The 23,161-nt window shown below is 60.6% G+C and overlaps 1 protein-coding gene across 6 annotated transcripts in view; it reads left to right on the top strand.

The window, feature by feature from the left end:
• The window catches only part of SEPTIN9 (septin 9), a 164,156-nt gene that overhangs the window by 107,404 nt on the left and 33,591 nt on the right, over nucleotides 1–23,161 (top strand). Inside the window, exon 1 of one of the 6 annotated variants that reach the window (XM_069482907.1) lies at nucleotides 18,702–18,758. The exons of 3 other annotated variants lie outside the window; for them this stretch is intronic. The gene's annotated coding sequence lies outside the window, so the exon portion shown is untranslated. Of the gene's footprint in view, nucleotides 1–18,701; nucleotides 18,759–18,836; nucleotides 18,942–19,416; nucleotides 19,457–23,161 lie in introns of those variants that run through there. 2 more of the 6 variants (XM_069482909.1, XM_069482908.1) reach the window with 2 other exon arrangements.

Below are 23,161 nucleotides of genomic sequence, written 5' to 3' on the forward strand. Positions count from 1 at the left end.
CTCATGGTTTCCCTCCCCCAAGCTGGGTGGGGGGCGCCACATTCCGAGTTAGGGAAGGCTGGCCTATGTCACGGGCTCAGCAGATGTTAGCCGTGCAGGCAACCCTGCAGTGACCATCTGAAGCAGGCTGTGTTGCCGTGTCCTCGTCTTGCAGCCACACAGAGAGGTTAGGGCACTGACCCCAGGACACACAGCAAGAGCCCAGGCTGCGGAGAGTAGTGTGGAAGGGAGGGTGCTGCCGCCTCCGAGCCCAGGCTGGGGGTGCTGTGGGGTCAGCAGCGCGAGGCATGCTTCCCAGCTGCCGGGGTTCAGCCCATGAATATTTAATAAGCATCTACTTCGTGCCAGCAATGTGTTCAGCTCAAGAAGACTGAACGGGGAACGGAGGGAGGTTGGAGCCGCATCTGGGTTCAGATGCTCATAGGCAAGTTATTTAACTACTCTGAATCTGTCTGGTCATTTGTCAAATGGGGACAGATTTGGGGATTTCATGGGGTGATGTAAGCAGCAGAGCCATGGCAGCCCTGGGCCCACAGCGTGTAGTAAGCAGGAAGAGTAAGTGCTCGGCCGATCACGGCCCAGCCGCACCATGGAGCAGGCCTGTGGGAAGAGGGGGTGGTCTTAGCAGCCTGTCATCCCTTGCGCCTAGCTATGGACCCTCGCAGCTGTTTTGCCTCAGGTGCGTGTCCTGCAGCGCGAGTGAGGCTGGGCTCTGGGGGCGGGGCGGGGCCACGTCTGCAGCTCCGGAGGCCAGGGCGGCCCTTGGCGGGGAGGGCAGGGGCAGGTGGAGAGGCTCGCTGACCGAAGCCGTGGGCACTCAGGCCGCCCGGCCGAGGGGTACGCTGGCTCCTGCAGGCCGGGACATGGGACATCACCAGACGCCTGGGCCGCAGTTTGCGTTGGTGGAGGGGCTGGGGGCTGGTTGCGTTGTGGGGGTCTCAGCAGAGGGTCAGAGGGGGAACTGGAAAGGCCAAGGGGCCAGCGAGGGAGAAGCTGGGAAGCTGCTTCTCAGTTTTCTGGGTTGTGATCAAAAGGGGTGACCTCCTAGGTCTGAGGACAGTCCCCTTCCGGGAGGAGGAAGGCCTCAGAGAGCTGGCAGGAGGGGACTAGTGGGCTGGAGGGTGCTAGATGCGAGGCCGGGCCTGGGTTCCGGGGAGCATCCTATGCGCTGGGGCCGGAGGGGGGCTTACCCCTGCCTTGGGGGTGCTGGCCGCCCTCCCCCGGCCACTCGGCCCCATCTTCCTCTCCCCAAGCCACGGCCGGTCAGTAGGGGGCAGTGGAAGCCTCAGAAGTCCTTGGAGAGGACTTGGCACAGCAGTTTTTACAAATCTGTCCCTGGAAAGTCTCTCGCATCACACCCCCAGCAGCTCCCCCCTAACATTTTTCCTGGGGCTGTCGTGCCTGCGCGGTGCAGGAACCCCACCAGGCTGCGGAGCCATGTTGACACAAACCCTGGCTGAACCCACACGCTCCCTGCGCCAGCGGCTGATGCCTTGAAACTGGGGAAGTGACCTCATAGCGGGGGCCCGGGGAGCGCCCACCACACATCCCCGCTCTTGGCTCCTGGACCCAGCTCTGGAAGAGGAACTGGATCCCGGCCCCTCGGAGCTGCCCCGGAAGACCCCAGCCTGGTGCTGGCTGCGTCTCCGTGGAACATTCCATCTGCCTGGCCGGGCGATGCCAGCGGTAGAGGCTAGAACTTCGAAGAAGCATCTGTCTTACTGATTGGAAAACAGCCCTCATCTTTTGTGATTTTAAAAATCATGCCTACCCAGGACAAAAAAATTTAACTAGAAAAATTGAAGCAAAATGATCAATGATAATTGCATCCTACAGAAATAGGCACTGTTAACATGGTGTTTCCTTTGTCTTTTTTCTATATATATTAATACAATTTTTTTTAAAAACAGAAGTGGGATCGGATGCTTCTCCCTGCCCCATGCAAGATGCCACCCCCCTCGGGGATCTTCCTTCTCCGCACTCTTTGCCCAGGCCCTGCCCCCACGTAGCTGTGGGAGGGGAGGGGAGGTTTAAAAACCCAGCTTGTGGCTGGTAGGACTCGGGACAGGTCAGGGAGCTTTCAGCAGAGGGTGGCCCCCAGCTAGGGGAGGGGGCAGGAGTAGGCCCCCCAAACGCTTCTCTCTGCTGGGCTCGGGGGAGCCGCCTTACCTGGGCTCCAACCCTGGGCCACCACCCTTCCTAGGCATGACCTTGGCCAATGTGCTCAACTTATGTTCCCTTCTGTAAAATGGGCTAATAGAAATGCCCACCCAAGAGCCCTCGGTGAGAAACAAACCTGTTCATAGAGCCAAGTGCCAAGGATGGGCCTGGGGTGGCGTGCGTCACGTGTCAGTGCTGCTGCCCACACCACCCTCGCGGTGGCAGATGTGGCTTTGGTTGTGTCTTCCCCTCGTCCCTGCTGCCCTGCCCCATCAGCGGGCTTTCATGCGTTTCTTCACTCATTTCTTCTCTTGCTGAGGTGTGCCAGGCTGGCGCTGAGGTCTAGGGTAGAGGGCAGGGGCCGTGCCCTGCTCCCTGACCCTGCGTCTGCAGTTGCAGCGTGGGGTCCTCGGAGACCGGAGCTGTGGCTGTCCCTCCACCCTCCCCTTGGGCCGGCGGGGACACGGGCAAGGCCAGCGTCATGCTCTGTGCCCGCTTGCTAATCCCTCAGAGGAGGAGAGTGACAGGAAGGACGGAAGCGGGTTTGTGAGGACGAGGGCGGATGCGTGTGGAGGGGTGGGAAGGCTGCCGGCCGCACTCAGCGTCGGCGTTGGTTGTAGTTGCTGTTCTGAGAATATTCCTGGGTTTCTGGACACAGACGACTGTAGATGGAACGCTTGCGCTGGAAGCCATCAAGGGGGACACCACACCACAGTCACTGTTCCCGCGAGGGAGGCCGCCCCCATGGTGTGCCCTCTCCCGGGAGCTGCGCCCGGGCTCTGAGCAGGCGGTGTCTGGGCGGCCCTTCACAGGTGCTGGTTCTCAGGCCGGGACCCCCGCCCCCGTGCGGGGACCCCCGCCCTGCTGCTCTCACAGGTGCTGTTGGCCTCGAGTTACAGGAACCCCAACTCGGGTTGGCTTAAGCGCTAAAGAGAATTTACAGTCACACAGAAGGAGATGCCCCAAGCCTGGGCAGCTCAAGGATGTCATGGAGGACCGCCCCCTCCTGCTGTCCCCAGCCACGGTGTCCCCATGGTCACAGGATGCTGCAGCTTACGCCGACGCAGCCAGGGTCTAAGGAAGGAGGTTCCCTTCCTCTGAGCCAGGAAACCTTTCCGAGAAGCCCCCCAGCGGCCCTCCCCCACACGTCCCCAGGCAGCTGTGCCTCCAGCCACTGGCCGTTGGCTGAAACCCGACCTGGTAGCTCCTATTCTGAAGCATGCGGTGGCCCAGGCAGAAGGAAAAGGGGGGTGCCAGGACAGGGAGGGGCTGGATGAGGGGTGTGACTGCTCGGGTGACCCCCTTTCAGTCGGGACAGCAGGGAAGGGGCCCCCTGCACTCAGGCTGGTGCCCGAGTAGAGTCAGGGCCCACACACCCTTCACCATGTCATTGAGAGGCTCTTGTGCCCGGGGCAGCTGGAGGCGGGGAGCCCAGGGCTTTCCCACCCAACCCAAGGTCTCTCGCGGCAAGCAGCAGCTACGTCCCCCAGCACTGACCTGGCTTTTGAGGGCCAGGAGTCTGACCTTTGGCCAGGCTGTGGATGATCGGCAGAGGAAGGGGGAGGGGAGGCCGGGGCTCTTTCACCCACCCACGTTCCCTGCGAGTTAGGCCAGGAGTGCACCCCTGCCCTCTCCTCCTCGGGGTCCCTCAGCCCACCCTCCAGGCCCGTGATGTGGCCTGTTCACTTCCCTTCTCTCCCTTCCCCCCGTCCCGCATATGGTGCTGATTAAGTCCTTCCGCCCTGGGTGGACGGCAGAGAGGGAGCTGGCCGTGGGCCTCCCCCAACCAGGGGCTCCCAGCACAGGGGGTTTTGGCCTCTAAAAGCGAGACGTTTTGCGTGTGCCTGTGCGTCCCGGGTGCGTTGGAAGCACCGGGCGGCAGCTGTCACGTGTGTGTGTTTCTCACATTTCTCACGTGCTATCAAAGGCCTCTGGGTCTGGTGCTCTCTGGGGGGTCTCCAGGAGGCCCGTGGTGGGAGAGGCAGGGCCCCTGCCCCTCCGGGCAGCTCTGTGTTTGCCTGTTCTCTGTAGAAGGTTCCCTAGGATATGGCTGTGCAGCGTGGTGGCAAGACTGGCTCGGGCTCCAGCTCCAGGCCTGGCTCCGGCACCCGTCAGCTGTGTGGCCTGGGGCACCTGGCGTTACCTCCCTGCGCCTCATGTCACCCTGCCCACCCCACGGAGCCTCCACGAGCATCTCAAGGGTTGGTCGTGGTCCTCCCACCCCCTGCTGGTGGCTGCGCCTGCCAGGGGAAGCCCTCCGTCGCCTCTCGTCTTACACATCCTGCCCTGGCCCGCTGAACCCCTGGCACGTGGACCCGCGTTGGGCAGACTGCTGGCTGTGAGCCCACAGCCCGTTCCCCTCACCAGCTGGCTGAGCAGCGTGACTGGCGGGGTGGCAGGGCCCCCACCGGCCTGCGGGGGACCCTCCACGGGCTGCGGACAGCCCCACGCAGTCCAGGTGTCCCCCCATCCCATCAAGCCTCAGTGCCCTCAAGGGTTGGTATTTGCTCTCGCGTGTGAGGCAGAGACTTGACGGGAACAGAGGGAAGCTACAGGCCTGATGGAGACAAGGAGAGCCGGGTCCGCCCTCTGGCAGCTGGGCCGTGGGGCAGACCCGGGGCCTCTGCTCCCTCATTCGGAAGGGCGGTCGGCCACGGAGCTGAGACCGGACTCCGGCTGCGGCCACTGTGGCTTCAGGGAAGGGGGGAAGCAGCCTGCAGAGGAAGCAGGGGTGCTCGCCCCCCACCTGCCAGGGGTCAGGCTGTCTGACGGGCCCTGGTGACCGTGACAGTAACTAGGGCTTCCTGTGCGCCCGAGCTGTCTTGAGGGCTCTTTACCTGGAGCAAGCACCTCCCTTGATCCTCCCAGCAAGGCTGGGAAGTCGATTCTGTTATTGTGCCAGGTTTACAGATGAGGAACCCAAGGCACAGAGAAGTTAAGTAACCTGACCAAGGCCACGCAGCTGGTGGGTGTGGCAGAGGGAGGGCTCGAATTCGGGAAGTTTGGCTCCAGGCTCCCTGTCCCTAGCCACTGCCATTCACCTCCTAGGCCAGCCCTCTCACTTAGCTCCCTCTTGCTGTGGTGGAGAACCTGAAGCACAGAGAGGTGCAGTGACTTGGCCAGGGCCACACAGCGGGTTAGTGGCAGAGCTGGAGCGATGTCTACAAAATGGCAATTGGTAGTTCTGCAGGTTTCTGGCCACCTTTGCTCTCGGCCCTCACCTCCACCTCCACCTGGCTGCCTTGCGCCGTCTGAGGGCCGCCAGCGTGTTGCCTCCCTTGTGGGTGTGGGGTGGGTGTGAACACGAGCAGCACCGGTTTGCCAGTGCCGCCCGCGGGCACCTGAACGCGGCCGTTCTGAGCCGGGCCTCTGTGTCCTCGGGAAAGCCGGAGCCGTGAGAAGGGTCCCACCTGCAAAATCCTTGCGCCGCCTGCCTTGAGACGGGAGGCTGGACCCTGGAGATGCTGCTGTGGCACCGAGGGAAAGCTGGGCGCGGGTTCCCTGAGTCCCGAGGCCTGTGCGTGTGCAAGTGTGTGCATGTATGTGTGTACGTGTGTGTGCGTGTATGCGTGTGTGTGAGCATGGGCCCTCTGCTGATGCCTGCCAAAGGCTGACGCGCATGAAAGAGTTAACGGGGATGCCGTCTGTTCCTCTCTCCAGCTTTCCCAGGGAAAGGGCGGGAAGGAGGGGCCTTATCTGCAGAGGAAGGGGTGGGTGGGAACTCAGGGTGCTCTTTCTGCACGGCACCTCCAGCCTCCTTGCATATTTAATTCCCCGGACTTCTGCAGCCCAGCTGTTCAGAGCAGATCCAGAGGGTGGAGAGAGGGTTTCCAATAAGCAAAGAGAATGGGATGAATGTGAGATTCATGGCTGAGATTTGGCAAAGCAACAGCCTCACTTTCTCCCCCGAGAAGGGATGGGGCTGGGGCTGGAGCTAGCAGGGCGGGGGTGTCAGGCAAGTGCCCTTCCTGGGGGAGGGGGGGGCCTGCTTTCCTGTGCTGTAGGCCCCCTCCCAGCCCCGCTGGCAGGCGTGGCCTGGCCTCTCCGGCTCTGCCCTGCCCCCTACACCTCCTGCTTTGCTGCACTGCCCCTTGGTGGGGCTGGGGCAGAGGTGGGTGAAAGCCACTTGGGGGCAGCCAGCCTGGTCTCAGGGGTGACTGAAGGCCCCTAGGGGCTCTGCAGGGTGAGCTGATGTCCTGGCCTTGGCGAGGACACCAGGGAGAAGGCCAGGGAGAGGCTGGGTGTGAAGAACGTCCCCAGGCATCTCTTAGGAGTGACTGGGTTCTGGAAGCTGGGCTTGGGGCTGAGTGGCGGAGGGCACCAAGGCAGTGTGCCCTGCACAAGGCACACATTTACCTGGATCGTGCAGATCACCTGGCCCACGAGAGGCCCAGAGAGACCAAGTTACTTCCCCAAGGCTACACAGTCTGGCCAGGCCCAGGGCCAGGTCAGTCGGCATCCCCTGCCTCGACACCCCCGTGTGGCAGCTGCTGAGGTGCTGTGACCCGGGGCACCTCGGCCTGTCGTGGATTCTGGCTGCCACACTCTAGCAGGGCCACGTGGGGCAGCGAGGACGCCTGATGCGGAAGTGGTGGCAGCGAGAAGCCGGGAAGGCAGCGCGGCCTTGTGGTTTGGCCCGAGCCCGGGACGCGTGGCCTGGTTCCCAGGGACCGAGCTCTGACCCTGCCCGCCGCGCCCCACCCCACCAGTCAGCCCCAGGACCTGCCCGCGGGGAAGCTGGATGGCCTGGGCTCAGCGAGAATAAATGCACCTCGCCCGGCAAGTGGCTGCCTTTACGGAAGCAGCTGTCTCTCATGGCGGAAAAGGGGGCTCTCTGTGCTCTTGGGGGTCTCCTGCCCATCAGGGGCAGGGGAGGGATTGCGGATGGCTCTAGTCTCCTAATGGTTCTAGTAGGGAGGCTATAGATGGGCCGGCCGCTGCCATCGCCCCCCGTCACCCTTCTGGGGTGGCCAAGTGCCCCCCACAGGGTCCTGGGAGGATCGTCTGTCAGGAGCCAAGGACGGAGCTTCAGGGAGGATCTTGCTGTTCCCAGTCCCTTTCGGGTGCGCCACCCTGCGGTCCTGCTCCCTGTGGACACCTCCAGAAGCTGCCCCAGGTCAGAGGTAACACTGGCAGCCCCTGGCTTGCACGGTGACTGTGGCTGGTTCTGGGCGTGTGGCTCTGTCCTGCGCTGCACGTGCACTGAAGGCGGCGTCCTCCGGCATGTCCTGTGGCCGAGCACAGACGAGGAGCCCACGACCCAGCGGCTCCCAGCGTCACGTGGGGCGTGACTGTTGGAGGGGCCGGTGGCCTCCTGGCCTTGTGAGCAAAAGGAAGTGATGGTTTGGAGAGGCTGCTGGGACGAGGACAGTTCTTATAAGACTCTGCGATGAGGGAGCAGATGGCCACAGAGCCGTTCCCAGGCCGGCACCGCTCCAAGTGCTGCACGCACGCCTCTCTCCGCACGGCAGCAGCGGGGAGGCTCCCTGCCCCCGCCCCGCTGTGCAGATGGCAGGGGCCCCTCAGCTCCGCTGGTAGAGCCAGGACTTGGGCCCGGGCAGGCGGCCTCCCAGGCCTGCGCTCCTACCCTTTGTCTCCCTCTGGGACCTGGGCAGCGGGAGTGGCAGAGTGAGCCCCAGCGGTGCTGTGCACCTGGGCGTGTGCTAGGCGACAGGCTGGGGGTCAGGGCTGCAGATGGAACGAAGGCTGCTAATCAGCTGTTAAAATAGGGAGGTTACCCTGGAGCAGCCCCTGCAATCACGGTGGCGGAGACTCCGAGTGGCGCGGCGCGGGAAGGACTTTGGTGGAGGAGGGAGGCCGCGAGCCAAGCAGTGCGGGCGGGAAGCATAGAGACATTCTCCCTGGAGCCTCCAGGGAACGTAGCCCTGCGACACCTGGTTTCAGCCCCGTGAGACTGTGTGGGGCTTAGGACTCCGGAGCTATAAGATGACAGGTCTGTTGTTTGAAGTCACTGATGACTGCTGTCATGTTCTACAGCAGCAACAGGAAACTGGAGTTAGGAAGTGGTGCTCCTGCCCTTGCAGAATGAGGAGGAACTTCCTTGTGTACCTCAAGCCCTGGAGAGTCTGGGCTCCCCTGGACCGTTCCAGCTTCACGGCCGCGGCCATGCTCCCCGCGGCTGGGTGGCAAAGGAACAGCAAGACCGTTTCCCCTTTTCACAGATGAGGGCGAGGTGTGGGCCGGCGCACACGCTTCCTTTTTGTGCAGCTTTTTTATTTTCCAAACTTAAAATTCTGCAGCTGAAAGAGGCTTCAGAGTCATCTGCTTGTTTTGCAAGTGAGAAAACTGAGGCCCGGGGAAGTTAAGTGACCAGCCCAGGGCCATGCAGGGAGGTTTCCCAGCTCCTGGTCGGGAGCGACCCTGAGCGAGCAGATGGCATTGGCAGGGGCATTGGCAAGGGCTGGAGGAGCGGCTGCCACGCCTGAGCGCTGCGGCCTCTGACCACTTCCTGCAGCAGCTGGGTGACCTGCCACCTACCCAGGCCTCTCCCTGCTTACCTTGCAGCCCTGGGAGCCCCAGGGACCCAGGGACACTCTGGCTTGAGGGCGGGGGCCTGAGAGAAGGGGTGGGAGTGCTGTAGTCCTGCCTGACCCCCCACCCCCTGCAGGTGTCCTGGCTGTCCGGGGCTCTGCAGACCTTGGTCTGTGGGTGTCCCCACCTCTCCCCAGCGGCACTCTGTGGCCAGCAGCTTTCGAGGGCTTGGCTCTTGCCTGTGGCTGTGACAGTCATTTTCTGAGCTGAGTGGGAATCAGCAAGCACATCCCCCCACTCCAACTGCTGCGACCGTTCCATCCTGGGGGCTGGTACACAGCCCACAAGGGCTTCATGGCACCTGAGGTCCCTCTCCCCAGCCTCATGCCGGCTGTCAGACGTCCTCACCAGCTTCCTAAGTCCTGCCTTCCGGCGTTTGCCTCCGGGGTCCCCTGCCTGGGGTGCCTGCTTCCCCCAGAAGCGGGTCCTCCCTTAGGGCTCTTTAAGAGTGGCCTCGGTGGACCGTTCTCAGATGGCCCCTGCCAAGTGCTGCCACATCGCCCTGTCTGGTCCCCTCTGTGCCACTTGCCACCGTATTTTAACTGTTGTGTCTCCTCCCTGCGTCCAAGACCTGAGCAGGTTGGGCCTGTGTCCGTGGGGCACCCTGGGTCCCTGCATCTGACACTGCCAGTCCCTGGGGGGCCCCAGTACATACGCAGGGAGCGAAGGAGTGAGCCCACAAAGTTCCCACTTGTAACTTGCATGTCTTGATAAAATAGTCATGGCATTTTACATTTTTTTTTTTTTTTTTTTTTGTTGAGACAGAGTCTCACTTTGTTGCCCAGGCTAGAGTGAGTGCCGTGGCGTCAGCTTAGCTCACAGCAACCTCAGACTCCTCGGCTTAAGCGATCCTACTGCCTCAGCCTCCCGAGTAGCTGGGACTACAGGCATGCGCCACCATGCCCGGCTAATTTTTTCTATATAGATTTTTAGTTGTCCATATAATGTCTTTCTATTTTTAGTAGAGACGGGGTCTCACTCAGGCTGGTCTCGAACTCCTGACCTTGAGCGATCCACCCGCCTCGGCCTCCCAGAGTGCTAGGATTACAGGCGTGAGCCACCGCGCCCGGCCATTTTACATTTTAATGTACCTTCAAAAGAGAACTTGCCCAGAAGATCTTTCCGGCGCCTGCACCGTCAGGGTTTAAAGGCACAGGTACGTGAAGGGCTTGTCAGCAAGCAGTTTGTGCCTATTCCCTTTTCCGCTTCCAACTCAGAGCGGGCCTGGTCCCAAAGCCGCCAGCTGGGCCCTTCCTCCCGGCTGGCTCCCGCCCACGCTGCCCACGCTCCGAGCACGGGAAGAGGCAAGAAGGCGGCGTTCGGATCACCTGCTGGTGCCTAAGGTGCCAGCTGCACACCTGCCGCCTCTCTCCCCTTCCACTCCCCTCCACGCTCCCTTCCCCTGCTCACAGTGAGCATGCACCCGCCCAAGAGTCACCCAGCCAACCAGCGCAGAGCCAGATTTGAACCCCGTCCTGCCTACCTCCCAGCCGAGGCCTGGAAGAGACGCCAGGTTGGGTAGTGGAGACCCCCAGACCCCAGGTGGGATCAGCAGACCCTGGACGGGGTGGGTCTGGCACAAAGGGACACCCAGGCTTGCGGAGTGAGCCAGCGGGAAAGGTGGCTTAGCGTCCCTGTCTCCAGACAGACAGCGGAGGAGCCATTCCAGCTGCGTCACTGTCTCCCATCCTGCTGGACTCGAGGAAGGAGAGAGCGGGGCAGGGCTGCTTTGGGCCCAGTTCACATAAGTGTCTCAGTTTGCCACGAGTGACGGTTTTACCTGCACTAGTGTCTTTACCTTTCAGACCGCCGCCCACCCCCCAAGAGCAGGTCTGGGGCTGACAAAAGTCCCATGTCAGATATTGGGAGCAGCCGCAAAAGCCACCAGAATTCAGATCTGAGACCGAGCCCCCCAGTCTGGAGGGAAAAATAAGGCTCTCTCTGGCTGGGGGTTTTCTGCCCAGTTATGAAAACAGGCCCCGAGTCGGCTGGCCCCTCCTCGCCCGGATGCTTCATGTGGTTTTCAAAGTGCTTTTATGCTGTTAACTCACATGATCCTCCCCGAACCCTGCAAAGGAGGCAGGAAGTTTGAACAACTCCTCCCCACCAGCCAAACAGCTGGTGGTTGCGTTGCCCTGGACTTCAGGGCAAGTACACTGAGGCTCAAGGTGGTTATGACCAGTGTCCCAGGTCACTTGGCCATGCAGCCACAGAAGAGACCACTGCCTTTTGTGCACCAGCACAGCCCAAGGTTCCTCTTTCAGTTTAAACGTTATGCACTGCCTCAGAGAGTGAACACCTGCTGCCCCCGTCTAGCCTGAAAAGCAAACGTTTGCAGGTTCCATTTCCTTCCTCCCCCTAGGCCTGACCAACACCCTCTTGGGGTGGGGCATCCTACGGTCTTGCCTTCACAGACTGAGAATCAGAGCTCTGAACTGCTGGCCGTGAGTGGGGTAGGTGAAGATCTACAGTGAAGAGGGAGGATTTTTTTATAGATGTGGGGAAGAAAAATTTTTCCCTCTACCCTCTTAGGTTCTTTGTTTGGGGGCCTGCAAATTAAACTGACAAAAGATAGATTAGTTCGAGACCAGCCTGAGCAAGAGCGAGACCCCATCTCTACTAAAAATAGAAAGAAATGATATGGACAGCTAAAAAAATATATATAAAAAAAATATATATTAGCCGGCCATGGTGGTACATGCCTGTAGTCCCAGCTACTCGGGAGGCTGAGACAGGAGGATCGCTTGAGCTCAGGAGTTTGAGGTTGCTGTGAGCTAGGCTGATGCCACGGCACTCACACTAGCCTGGGCAACAGAGTGAGACTCTGTCTCAAAAAAAAAAAAAAAGATAGATTAACAGGAGAAAAGACAGATTTAATCACACACATATGGGGGTTCACAGAAAAATGACTCAAACTGGCAATTAGAATTTGGACCCTATGTGCCATCTTAATAGGGGAAGGGCATGGGGAGCATGTCCTTACAGGAAACAAGTGACTTTTTGGAAAGACAAATAGCCCTTAGGAGATGAGATGGGAGGAGCGATTGTTAGTCTGCTTAGGTGTGACGACTTCTCATTTCCTGTGATGAGAGTCAGTCTTCCCCTGTTCCTCCAGGGAGAGGATTTAAGACAACTGAGTTCTTTTGAGTGCAACAGAGGCGCAGTAGGCTCTGCTTTTAGGCTGATGAGAGATGTCAGCAACTTGAATGCCTTCTGCTCGGAATAACTTTTATGCCACAGTGACATATTGTGGATCCCTTGATGGTCTCTGTTCTCCTCCAAGGCAGGTAGGGGTGACGCGTCCCAGCCCCGCAGTGGGACTTCTTAATAAAAATCCCAAGTGTTGTCTGTTGAATTGGCCGGGGCCCCGTGCTGTCATTCGGGCAGCAAGAACTGCATGGATCTGCTGTGTCTTAAGCCCAGTTCTCCGTCTGAGCTGAGGATTTTGTGCTGGGTTCGTGTCAGTTCCGGGGCAGGAGCCAGAGGATTAAGTGGGGAGGACAGGACCGAGCCTCAGAGTGACAGGAGCTGCTTTAGACAGCAAAGGAGCCATTAGCCCCCACCCACCCTCCCACCTGTGTCTCTTGGGCACGTTCAGCTCTAAAATCTTACCATGAGCTTGGCAGGTATGCGTGTGTCTCGGGTGTGCGCATGCGTGTGTGTGTGTGTGTGTGTGTGCGTGTCTGTCAGCTCCCACCCGCAGTTCTCAGCCTCAGCTACACATCAGACACCGGCCCCCAGATTAGTTAAACTAGAATTGCTGGGGTGGGGCCCAGGCATCTGTATTTTTAATTTTAATTTATTTTTTTTAAAGACAGGGTTTCTCTACGTTGCCCAGGCTTGAACTCCTGGGCTTAAGCGATCCTCCTGCCTCAGCCTCCCAAGTAGCTGTGCCCAGATATCTGTGTCTTTTATTTACTTTCTTTTTCTTTTAAAAATTTTTTGATCTTTTTGTTCATCTTTTTTTGTATAATGTTCTTAAATTTTGAAACTTTAGAGTGGAGCATTGATATCTGTATCTTTAAATGCTCCCCTTGGGAGGGTACCGTGCCACCAGGATTGAGAACCCTTGGCTCTACCAACCCTATTTCTAGAAGCCACACAGACATCCTGCGCTCTCATCTTGCCACCTCCCTGCCACCCCAAGTCTTGGAGCCTCAGTCCCCTCTGAACACTGGACCACTTATTGTTTGACTCAAAACCCCCTCGTCTTAGCTGCCCGGCGCCGGTTTCCGCCACTGGGGGAGGAGAAGTGCGCGCCGGACAGGCAACCTGGGGCGCCCTCCCTGGGAGACCTCGCGGGCCCGGGTGGCACCGTCAGCAGACATGGGTCATACGTAGTTGTTGAAATCAGTGCAGAGCCTGGTGGTTTTGTTGCTGGGTGTTTAGGATCCTGGTTTTGTGTCAGCCAAGAGTTTGCAGCCCTGGGACACCTTGATATCGGCTGGGGGTTGGGTCCTGGCCGGGGCGATCGCTACAAAGCGGCCATCACGTGGGAAAAATAGACCACAGCCAAGTCTGTTATTAAAAAAATCAGGCACATGTTTTAACAATAAGTCATACTTTAAGAGATGATCAAAGAATTTATAAGACGCACTGTTGATATAATGATAGCTTTTCAAGAGGGGGGAACAGGCAGATTGAAGCTGACGGGGGAGGTGGGGGCTCCGGAGAGAGGAAGAAAGGGCGCCCGTCTGCCACCGAGGCCCCCAGAAAGGTGCTGGGGTCAGCCGGCAGACTCCAAGTCGGGGTGTGGCCCTCGGGTGGTGGCTCCGTGGGGAGGCAGGGCAGGGATTTTATTAGGTGGTGTTTGGGAGACTGTGGGCCTGGCTGAAGAGTGTGGGGTCCTTAGAAAAGAGCGGGAATTCAGGCTCAAAGACGGGATGTCCGGATCGCAGGGGTCCTCGAATGCAAGGGCAGAACTTGGATTTTGACAGAGGAGCCCAGAAGCTGTTAAGGAGGAGTGGCAAAGTGGGGGGGTCGTCCAGCAGGGCCCTGCGCCGGTACAGAGGGGCGAGACAGGAAGTGGGCGTGGGGGAGTGGCCATGGGGCCAGGCCTTGCCCGTGGGCCGGGCGGGGAAGGGGCTGACCTGCGGTGCAGGCCTGCAGGACGTGGCGGGGCAGGGTGGCAGCGGGCACCTGAGTCTCAGAAGGAGGCAGGGTGGCAGCAGGCACCTGAGTCTCAGAAGGGGGAGAGCTGAGTGGGAAGCTGGGGACGGAGGTGTGGTTGCCCCAGGAGACTAAGTGGAGGGTGAGGGGCCCCCTGGGAGCTGTCCACACCCCTGCACTGGGGAAGAGGGGGAGGGACAGCTGCTCCAGGCCTGCGGGGTCAGAGAGAGTGGGGCTGGGTATTGGCCACGGGACGTTTTTCAAGAGCCCAGTTTTAGCAGCAGGATGGGCAGACGCCAGACTGGGCATGTTAAGAAGTGAGTGGGTGGCTGGTGGGAAGACAGAAGCCGCCGTGTAGACCAGCTTTCAAGAGGTTGGGTTGTTCAGGCAGGGAGCGAGTCCACGGTCTGAGGAGATAGCTGGGTCGAAGGAAGGGGGGGGTGGGTTGCTTGTTTTTGAGACTGGGGCAGCCTGAATGTTCTTCCAGGCTGAGTGAGAAGGAACTGGACGAAAAAGGAAGACGTCCCTGAAAGTGACGGAACAGCCGGCCCACTGCTGCCCTGCCCGGAAGAGAAACGCGGAGGCCACTTGCTCCCAGCGCGCCTGCCTGGGCACCCCCAGCCTGCGCACCCCAGGGACGGCAGGGGCTGCTGGGTGTTCTCCAGGTGGGCCGGCAGGGAGGCAAGGGGGCTGCACGTGCACGTCGGCCCTCAGATGCAAACCCCTGCCCGCCCAGCCCTGCCCCGCGCTCCCCGGTGCAGGAGCCCAGCCCCGGCCCACGGAGGAGAGCGGGGGATATTTTTCTTGGCATTTGACGGGAAGCATCTGCTGCATCCCACAGGGGTGTTGCCCGGGGTGGGTTGGAAAGAGCTGGCAGGAAGGCTGAGCTTTGTGCTCAAAACCTGGCTCCGTGTTGGCCAAGAAGCCTGGCAGGAGGCGTGCAGGGCCTGGGAACCGTGTGTGTGTGTGTGTGTGTGTGTGTGCGCGCGCGCGCGCGTGCGCGGGCTGCACACACGTGTTTGTGCCTGTGTGCATGCTCACATGTGTGTGCTGGCGGATGGTGGGGGCGGAAGCTCTGAAAACCACATCCCCTCTTTCCTGCTGCTGCCATGTTGCTGGTGCTACAGCAGCGTGTGGGTGTCCCCGCGTTTCCTGGCAGGTGTCAGCCTCTGAGACTGCTGTGCCCTTCTCCCAGTTGTCTCGGTTGGAGGTAGATAGAGCCCCGACTGTCCCCTGCGGCTTCCAGAGTAGGACCCTGCTGCAGGACAGGCTGCCCGATGCTGCCACCTCCCTTGCGACCCTTGTGTGGGGGGCATCGTCATGACAGCGGGGTTGCTCGCAGGCAGGTGGGCAAGTGGCAAGGACACCACAGGGGCCTCTTTCAACTGCTGTCAGCCTGGCGCCCAGCAAAGGGTACGTCCTCAGCTCTGGGACGAGTCCTGTGGATGCGGCTCAGGCTCGGAGGAGCCCAGGAGCAGCAGCCTTGGAAAATCAGGGTGATCCCATTGGGGCCTGGAAGGGATCTTGTCCCCACTCCCTGGCTGCGTGGCCTTGAGTGAGTCACCTCCCGGCCCAAGTGTTTTCTCGTCTACAGGGAAACTCCTGTTACAGAGGTGGAGGTGTGGACGGGGCTGTGCTAGCTTCCTGTTGCAGCTGTAGCTACCACCACAAGCTCAGAAACTTACTCTCGCAGTTCTGGAGGTCAGACGTCTGACGTCAGTCTCACCTGGCTGTAGTCACGGTGTCGGCTGGGCTGGCTCCCTCCGGAGGCTCCGGGAGAGAACCCACTCCCGCCTCCTCCAGCTTTCGGTGGCCCCTCGCCTGGGCCTGCAGGGGCATCACTGCGGCCTCCGCCCCGTCATCACGAGGCCTCTCCGCTGTAGACAAACCGCCTGAGCCTCTCCCGTCTGAGGACACGTGTGATTACATTTAAGTCCCATCCAGACATCTCTTCGTCTCACCGTCTTCAGTTACACCTGCAGAGCCCCTCCTGCCAGAGAGGGGGACACTCACAGGCTGGGGAGGGCAGTGTCCAACCTCGGGATTTGTCGTAGGGGCCTTTGGGTTTTAAGGTATAAAACAATAAAACGAACAGGCTTAAGGAAACAAAAAGACACATTAGATTCATTTTTAAATGTTTTTTATTGTGTTAAAATACACAGAACATACCATCAGCGTTAGTGACATTTCCTACGCTGGCGGTGTTGTACAGCCATGACCACTGTCTAGCGCCAGACCTTTTCATCGCCCTGAAAGGAAATCTCAGCCCCCCTCCCCTAGGCCTTGGCAGCCACCAATCTGCTTTCTGTCTCTATGAATTCTCTTTTAATAAGCGCAATTCTATGAGACTTTAAAATAAACAAACACCAGCACGATGAGTTGGTTATTGGGAGGCCACGTGCAGGGGAGCCAGCACGTGGAACACCTAGGCCTCCGGAAGGGCAGGAGTTGACGGGCTTGGATGGGCCACACTGTCCTCCCCTTGCTCCACTCTTGGGCCCCCACCCGAGTAGCCTCCTTGCAAATGGCCCCAAATAGTTTCACAGTCTCCAGTTTGCATGACTCTAAGCTTCAGGGCCCTCCACCAAAAAGTGGCTAACTCCACACTCCTGGGGGACACTCCAGTGGCCTAGCTCACCCGTTCCAGCCAGGCCCCACCAGCCCGTGGGCGCTGCCTTTGAGCCAGGGGTTCGTCCGGCCTGAGCACCTGTGAGCCGGGTAAATGGATGGGGACGCTGGGGAGAGCGATGAGTTGGCAGTTGCCATGGTTGATATCGTTGGAATAGTCTAAATGATACTTGGCAGGTGTCTAGCCAATCAGTGTCTCAGGAGAAGCTGTGCTCTTTCTGATGGTGAACCCTGAGAAATGTGCCCGGGATGTCCCGGGTGACACTGATGCAGGCAGGGATCGGTGGCCTCGGCAGTGTGTTTCACGGAGCCGTGTCCTGTCCTCCCCTAAGTGTGGCCTGGAGACGTGGTGCTGAGAGGGGCCTCTGGGAGGCTCAAGTGACAACCCGGCCCACGTCAGCGCTCCCAGTGATAGGGTGTAATCCTGGGATAGAATCGAGGGCTGTGGGGTCCCGCACGGTAGCCGCTGGCTGCAAGTGGCTGCTGAGCCTTGAAACGTGGCTCGTGCCAGTCAGGAGGTGGCATGAGTGTGACATGCACACTGGACTGCAGGGCCTTAGCGTGCGAAAACAGCGTCAGACATCTCCGTCGTTTTTATGTTGACTGCATGCTGAACTGATAACGTTTTGGCTGTATTAGGTTAAGTAAAATATGTTAATGTCACCTGTCATTACCTTTTATAACGTGGCTGCTAGGAAAGTTCCGGTCACGGCCGTGGCCACAGTGGACCGAGGGGCAGCCGAGCAGACGTCAGGCTGCGCTCCCGATGCCGAGTGTGGGTGAGCGGCAGGAACTCTGGGAAGTGCCGGAGGACAGATGCCCCGTGTGGGAGCAGTGGCCCCAGGCCCGGGGTTCCCTGTCCCGTGGTCTGGAGACCCTCGTGGTCTGGAGACCCTCGCCCGGTGACCAGCCAGGGGGCACTGCGAGAGGGCCGGCCACTTGGCAGAGCACCCAGGCTGCCGCCTCCCAGGCCAGGAATCCGGCAGAGGGTGGGAGGGGGCTGGGCTTAGGGGAGGTTGGGCCGTGCCGGGAGTGGGTGGTGGGCCCTGGGAGTGGCCCGGGGGCGGCGGGGCAGACAGCTGGGGGACAAAGGGAGGCCAGAGACAAAGGAAAGGAGGTTCAGAGAGCAGTATCGGGGAAGGAAGACTCTGCCCACAGGGGCAGGCGTGGGACGGGGCCCGCAGGTTTGAGGCTGGTGTTGACCTGACACCTGGCCAGACAGGGGTCCCTCCTGGCGCCCTTCGTCCCTGGTTCCTGCATTTGCCCTTCAGGGCCCAGTGAGCCAGGCTGCAGGTGGTGGAGAGGACAGACCCTCCCCACTCCCTGTCCTGGGGAAGTCAGCTTCTTTCTGGGAGGAAAGGGCGGCCGTACATATTGAGTGGTTGCTCTTCCTGGTCTAGACACGCACGTCTTGCTTTAATTCTGGGGACTGGAGTTGAGGGGTGCCCGTTGTACAGGAAGGTCAAAGTTCGCAGATGTGCAGTGATGGGCCAGAGGGCCTTGGATTCCAGTGTTTGACCCAGAACCCATGTCTCTGATCCGCCACTGGCCTCCCTCCCGTTAAGACGGGAACAAGGACGTGCAGTCCCTTCCCCAACACTCTGGCCCAGTGCCCAGAGACCGGTGGTGGCAGCCCCTAAAGCCGTTATGACAAACTCCAAGTCCAGGAGGCCTTTGGGGGAAGGCTGGGTATCAGGGGTGGGGAGCAGCCGGGGTCAGAATGGCCAGTGACTGCTGCTGGGGACAAGCTGGCTTCTGAGAAGCCCGGAGGGGACAGGCGGGACATGGCGAGCCTGCCTGTGTGGCCAGTGGGGCGGGGGCCTGTGGGAATGGAAAGGTGGGAGTGTGGGGAGCCCAGTGAACACCCGGCCCCGCAGGGGCTGGGACGTGGGCACAGCTTTGCGAATTCAGCCGTGGCCCCAGGAGGGGCCCTTCCCAGGAGTCACCAAAGGCTCCTTTCCACCTGAACTGGTCACTCCCTGTCTCCAGAAACCCGGGAACCAGCCCCTCCCAGGCATTCTCCCCTACAGTGGGAGTGGCCGCCTGCTGGGAATGACTCACTTGGGGTCAGAGGTTGTGGCCCTGAGCTGGGTCTGGCAGATCCCAGCGTCCAGGCCCAGCCCCAGCAGGGCCAGCTCCCTCCTCCAGGGACCCCCTTGCCCATGCCCTGCCAGGTCCCGGCACATCCCAGAGGCCTGTGGGGAGGGGGGAGGCAGAGACTGACTCACTGGCCCCCCAGGGGCTGGAGAAGCTAGAGGAGCCTAAGCCAGATCTAGAGGATTCCGGAGGCTCTGGGAGAGCAGCTCAGGGTGAGCACCCCCTGCCCTGCCCCGTGGTTGGGTAGCCTCGCATGCCTGTTAGGTGGACCCTGCACTGCTCTGACCTGGGCTGCCCGGAAGTCTGGCTGGGTGGCTCGGGCTGCAGGTCTGCATGGCTTTCGGGGTCTGCTGGCCCTGAGACCTGAAAGCCCAGGTGTGGCGATGTCTGAGCAGGTGGGCACAGGGAGAGACGGTGCCCAGGACCGTGTCGGGTCCTGGCTGGGGGGAGGGACGGCGGCTCTGCACGGGCATGGACTTTGGCAAGCCCAGGCGCAAGGGCCAGGGCAGCCTGGCCTGAGGGCAGAGCAGCCTCTTCCCAGTTGCTCTTCCCAGGGACCATGTCACTTTCCTTCAGGGGTGACTCCCCCACCATGGGCTGACTCTGAGGCCGGCTCCTTGGTGTCTCTGCCCCAGGGTCGCTGCTGCTCCAGCGCCAGCGGCCGGGCGCCCCTCTCCTCTCCGCCTGTGCCCTCCTCCTGCTCCCCTCGCCCTGCCCCCTCGGAGCAGCGCCCGCCGAGCCTCCCTTCCCAGGCAGTCGCGGTCCCTCCCTACCTCTGCTCCGCGCTCTGGGAGGCTCCTTGTTCCGCGGCCACAAAGCCCCTTTGATCCTCTGCTCGGCTCCGAGCCATGTGACCCGGTGGGCGGGCCGCCGCGCTCGGCGTCCAGCGCTGCCGACTCTCCGCTGCTGGGTGAGTCTCGCTCCTTTGTTCTCCCCAGCTTCGCACCGCGCTGGGGGGCCTCCAGGGGGTGCGCCCCTGATGGCCGCAGCAGCAGTGGGGCCGGGAGCCTCGCCGGCCCTGGCCCGGGCCTCGGGTGGCAGGACAGCCCCGGGTCCCTGGGAGAGGGGTGGCGGGGACGGTCTCCACGCGGGGACCAGATTTTCGGTCGCAGAATAGAAGAAAAGGGCTTTGTGTGGTCACAGCTATCTCTTTGTAAATATTTGGCCAACTAAGCTGAGTAGTTAAGTTCTCCTCCTGTTGGAAGTTTCTTGGAACGTGTTTCCCTTTTGCAAGGGGCTTCCCTGACTTTTGGGAGGGCCCGGAAGAAATGCGAATTGGCCACCGCTTTCGCTCAGACGCCCACATTATCAGCCCTTGGGCTCCTGAAGACGGTGGAGATTAGTTTCCACCGACACTAGAAATGCAGGGTGCCAGTGGCGCCGTGATCCGGGAGCCGCTGCCGCCACCGGCTCTGGATTCCTGGGATGTACTTGGGGTGTGCAGGGAGCGAGCAGGCAGGGTGTTGCTGGGGGCTGCTGTGCGTGTGCCTTCCTGGAGAGTGGAGAGTGGGTGTCCGCCGTCCTGAGCCGTGTCCCTGAGCAGGGCAGGAGGGCTTTTCAGCCGAGCCGGGACGTTGGGGGAACCCTGAGACCAAAACCCCCTACAGTGGGAGAACCCTGAGACCAAAACCCCCTCGGCCAATGCCGAGTGTGGCCCTGGCACCAAAGCAGGGCGGGACAAGGTGCTTCGGAGGCAGTGCCATCTGCGCTGAAACTTCCTCCCTAATGTCCCCGGGGGCTGCTGCGGCTCAGCCTGCTGCACTTCATCCCTGTCCCTTCTCTTTCCTTTCTGATGTGGAATCTGCTGCATTTTTCTCCAAGGTTCGGGGAGCATCTCTCTGCTCACCGAAGAGAAGTTTGAGTTCCTTTGCTTAAGGGACGTGTGCCACCCGGAAGCAGGCTCCGCGGTGGGTTTCTGGCAGATCTGTTCTGGACAGCACCGTCGGAATTCGGTTTGGATCCCACACAGAAAACCCGTTAGAGGAGGAGGGCGTACAACAGTCCCTCACGGTGGGGTGTGGTTCTCCGCCATTCATTGCTGCTCTACCTTGAAACTTAACGGGCCTCCTGGTGTTTACATAAATGTCATTCTGTTTGGCTCGCTCCTCCTGGCCACCCAAGGGGCTCTTTTTCCGGAAGTGGGAAGAAGAGGGTGTTTGTTTAACCGTAGGGAGTGGGGCCAGCACCTCTTTGGAGTCCCCTTTGGAGAGGTAGGGTTCTTGCTTCTCGGATCTCTTAGGGGCTGAGCTGTGGCTGCAGGCGGCCTCTGGTGTGGTTCAACTTTTTAGTGCCCATTTCTGGGGACCTGTGTGGTCGCTGGGCCCCGGCCCACCCTCCTGTTCCCTGGTCATTCCTGTGTTGGGGCACCCGCAACACTGTCATGTGGGCTGCTTTGTGTCTGCTTCCAGCAGCCCCTGCTGCTGTGGGCGGCTGTTGCAACCGTGATGGGGCCACGTCAGCTGGCGCGTGGGGAGGACCTACTGTGCGCTCGGTGAGTGGGGTGCGGGGCGTTCTGACATGGAGGGGACAGGATTTCTGCCCCAGGGGCCCTGTTCTGCTGGGAAGACTGTACCGAGTGCCATGGCCCGACCACCGCCCCAAGGCAAAGGTGGGCCTCTCGGGGCCTGTGGGGTCGTCCTCTGAGCGCTAGATCCGCTGCCCTGGACTTCCAGGACAGGAGCTCTGCATCCATTTGGGCAACCACAGTCTCCGTGGACTGAGTCCCCACCCCCAGGCCTGGCCTCCCCGACTTCCTGTTGTGCCACAGGCTGTGCTGAGCTGCTCTTGTCAGATAGGGTGAGAGGCGCCCTGCAGCCCACACCAGCCTGGGGCAGCACGTCCCTGCTGGTGTCAAAGGTCTCAGGCTCTTTAAGAAGCTGGTCACCATGGTCACCATGGCCAGCGCACTTCCGTTACCTGATTCCCTGCACATTTCAGCCTGTGCCGGCGTTCCCATCCTTCCCATCCCACCCCGGGTGTTTCTGGGCTTCCGCCTGCTCTCACTGGCCGAGTGTGTGGGAAGAACGACTTTATTTTAGCCTATGAGGGTAAGGGCTGGTGCTTGCTCAGTGCTCACCCCACACCCCTGGCTGGGGTGAGCTTCGGGGACTCCCCCCGGCCCCCACCATAGCATACGTCGTCCACACCAGCTGGGCTTTGGGAAGGCGTGGGGGCCGGATGTGGCCTGGGACTGGTGACCCTGGAGGGTCTTTGGGGAAGATGCTTCCTGCAGAACACATGGCCCTTGCCTGGGCCCTCACCCCCAGCCTCTGCGTCCAGCCCTGAGCTTCGATTGTTTGTTGAGCGCCAGCCTGGTTCCCGGACAGGCAGGGACCTGCTCCCGTGAGCTCCGTGGAGCCTTCGGAAGCCTTCCCAGGAACGCTCCCCGGGCGAGTTTGTTTTACGAGGAATCGGCTGGGTCGGCTCGGGTCTAATTACAGGCCAGCGACGGTCCCTCTTGCCCCCGCCTGGGAGGTGGGGAGGTTCTGGCACACTCAGTGCCCCAGATCTCTGCCTGCCCAGCTCTTGGGGCTCCTTAGGAGCCTTGTGGGAACCTGCACAGCAGTCGGGGGTTGCCCTACGAGGCTCAGCCTCTTTCTCTCCTCCTTCCTCACACTGGGAGCCGCACCCTCCCCCCAGGCTCTGAGGGGTGCAGGAGGAGAGGGGCCTGCACGAGAGAGGCCCCCTGGCACCCTGTAGAGCTCCCTCCCTCCCCCACCTCCAGAGCAGAGTTAAATGATCTGCCCGCTGGGGGAGGGGCTGGGCCTCGGTTTTGCGGTGGGGGGGGGGGGTTGGTGCAAAGGGCCTGAAAGATGAGGTGACAAACCCGTGAGCCCCCTCCCTGGCCAGCTGCCAAAATGCAATTTGTAAATGCTCTCATTCGGGCTCAGTAACTAGATGGTGGGCAGAAATTTCTTGTCCCTCTCCTGAAGCTGGAGGCAGGGAACAAGGCAGCCCTTGGAACAGCCCTGGGGGGCGATGTTGAAGCCACCAGCACTGACCCCTGACCCATGCACGGCCGTCAGGAAGGAGGTTCACGGCTGCTGCGGGCTCTCTGCTCTGTTCATGAGCCTGGCTTGCAGCACCCCCTTCCTGGGCCTGTGCCCCCCGCGGGGCCTGCCACCCCCGGCCTGCTCAGTGGATGCCCAGTGACCGGTCATCTGAAAGGTCACTGAACGCTTGTCCTTGCCTGTGTCCCCAGTGGAATGTGCACAGAGGTCCTCCCTCCTCCCAGATCCTTATCTCTTATCTTATCTTCCGGGCTTTGTCCCAGGTGCCTGTCACCAGGGACCAGGGGGACCAGGAGATACGGGGACAGACTCGGTCCTGAGCCTGTGCCCGTGTCCTCTCTCCCACTGGCACTTACATGGTGACTGTGTTTTACTGGTCTCTGTGTCCCCGTGTGATAAGTGCTTGCACAGCTGAAGTCTGAATGAATGAATGGTGACCACAGATTCTCAACTTTTATCCAAATACTTTGTGGTTTCTGTGAGCATCTCTGCTCTGCCTGCACTGGGCGCTGGGTCTCCTTGGAGCGCTTTAAGGAAACAGGTGGAAGAGCAGCATTTCTTCCGGGATTCGAGTGTGTCCCCCAGCCCCGCTTCCCTTCCCTTGT

The sequence above is a fragment of the Eulemur rufifrons genome, chromosome 9 (assembly GCF_041146395.1).
Source record: "Eulemur rufifrons isolate Redbay chromosome 9, OSU_ERuf_1, whole genome shotgun sequence".
In the NCBI taxonomy this organism is placed as follows: Eukaryota; Metazoa; Chordata; class Mammalia; order Primates; family Lemuridae; genus Eulemur; species Eulemur rufifrons.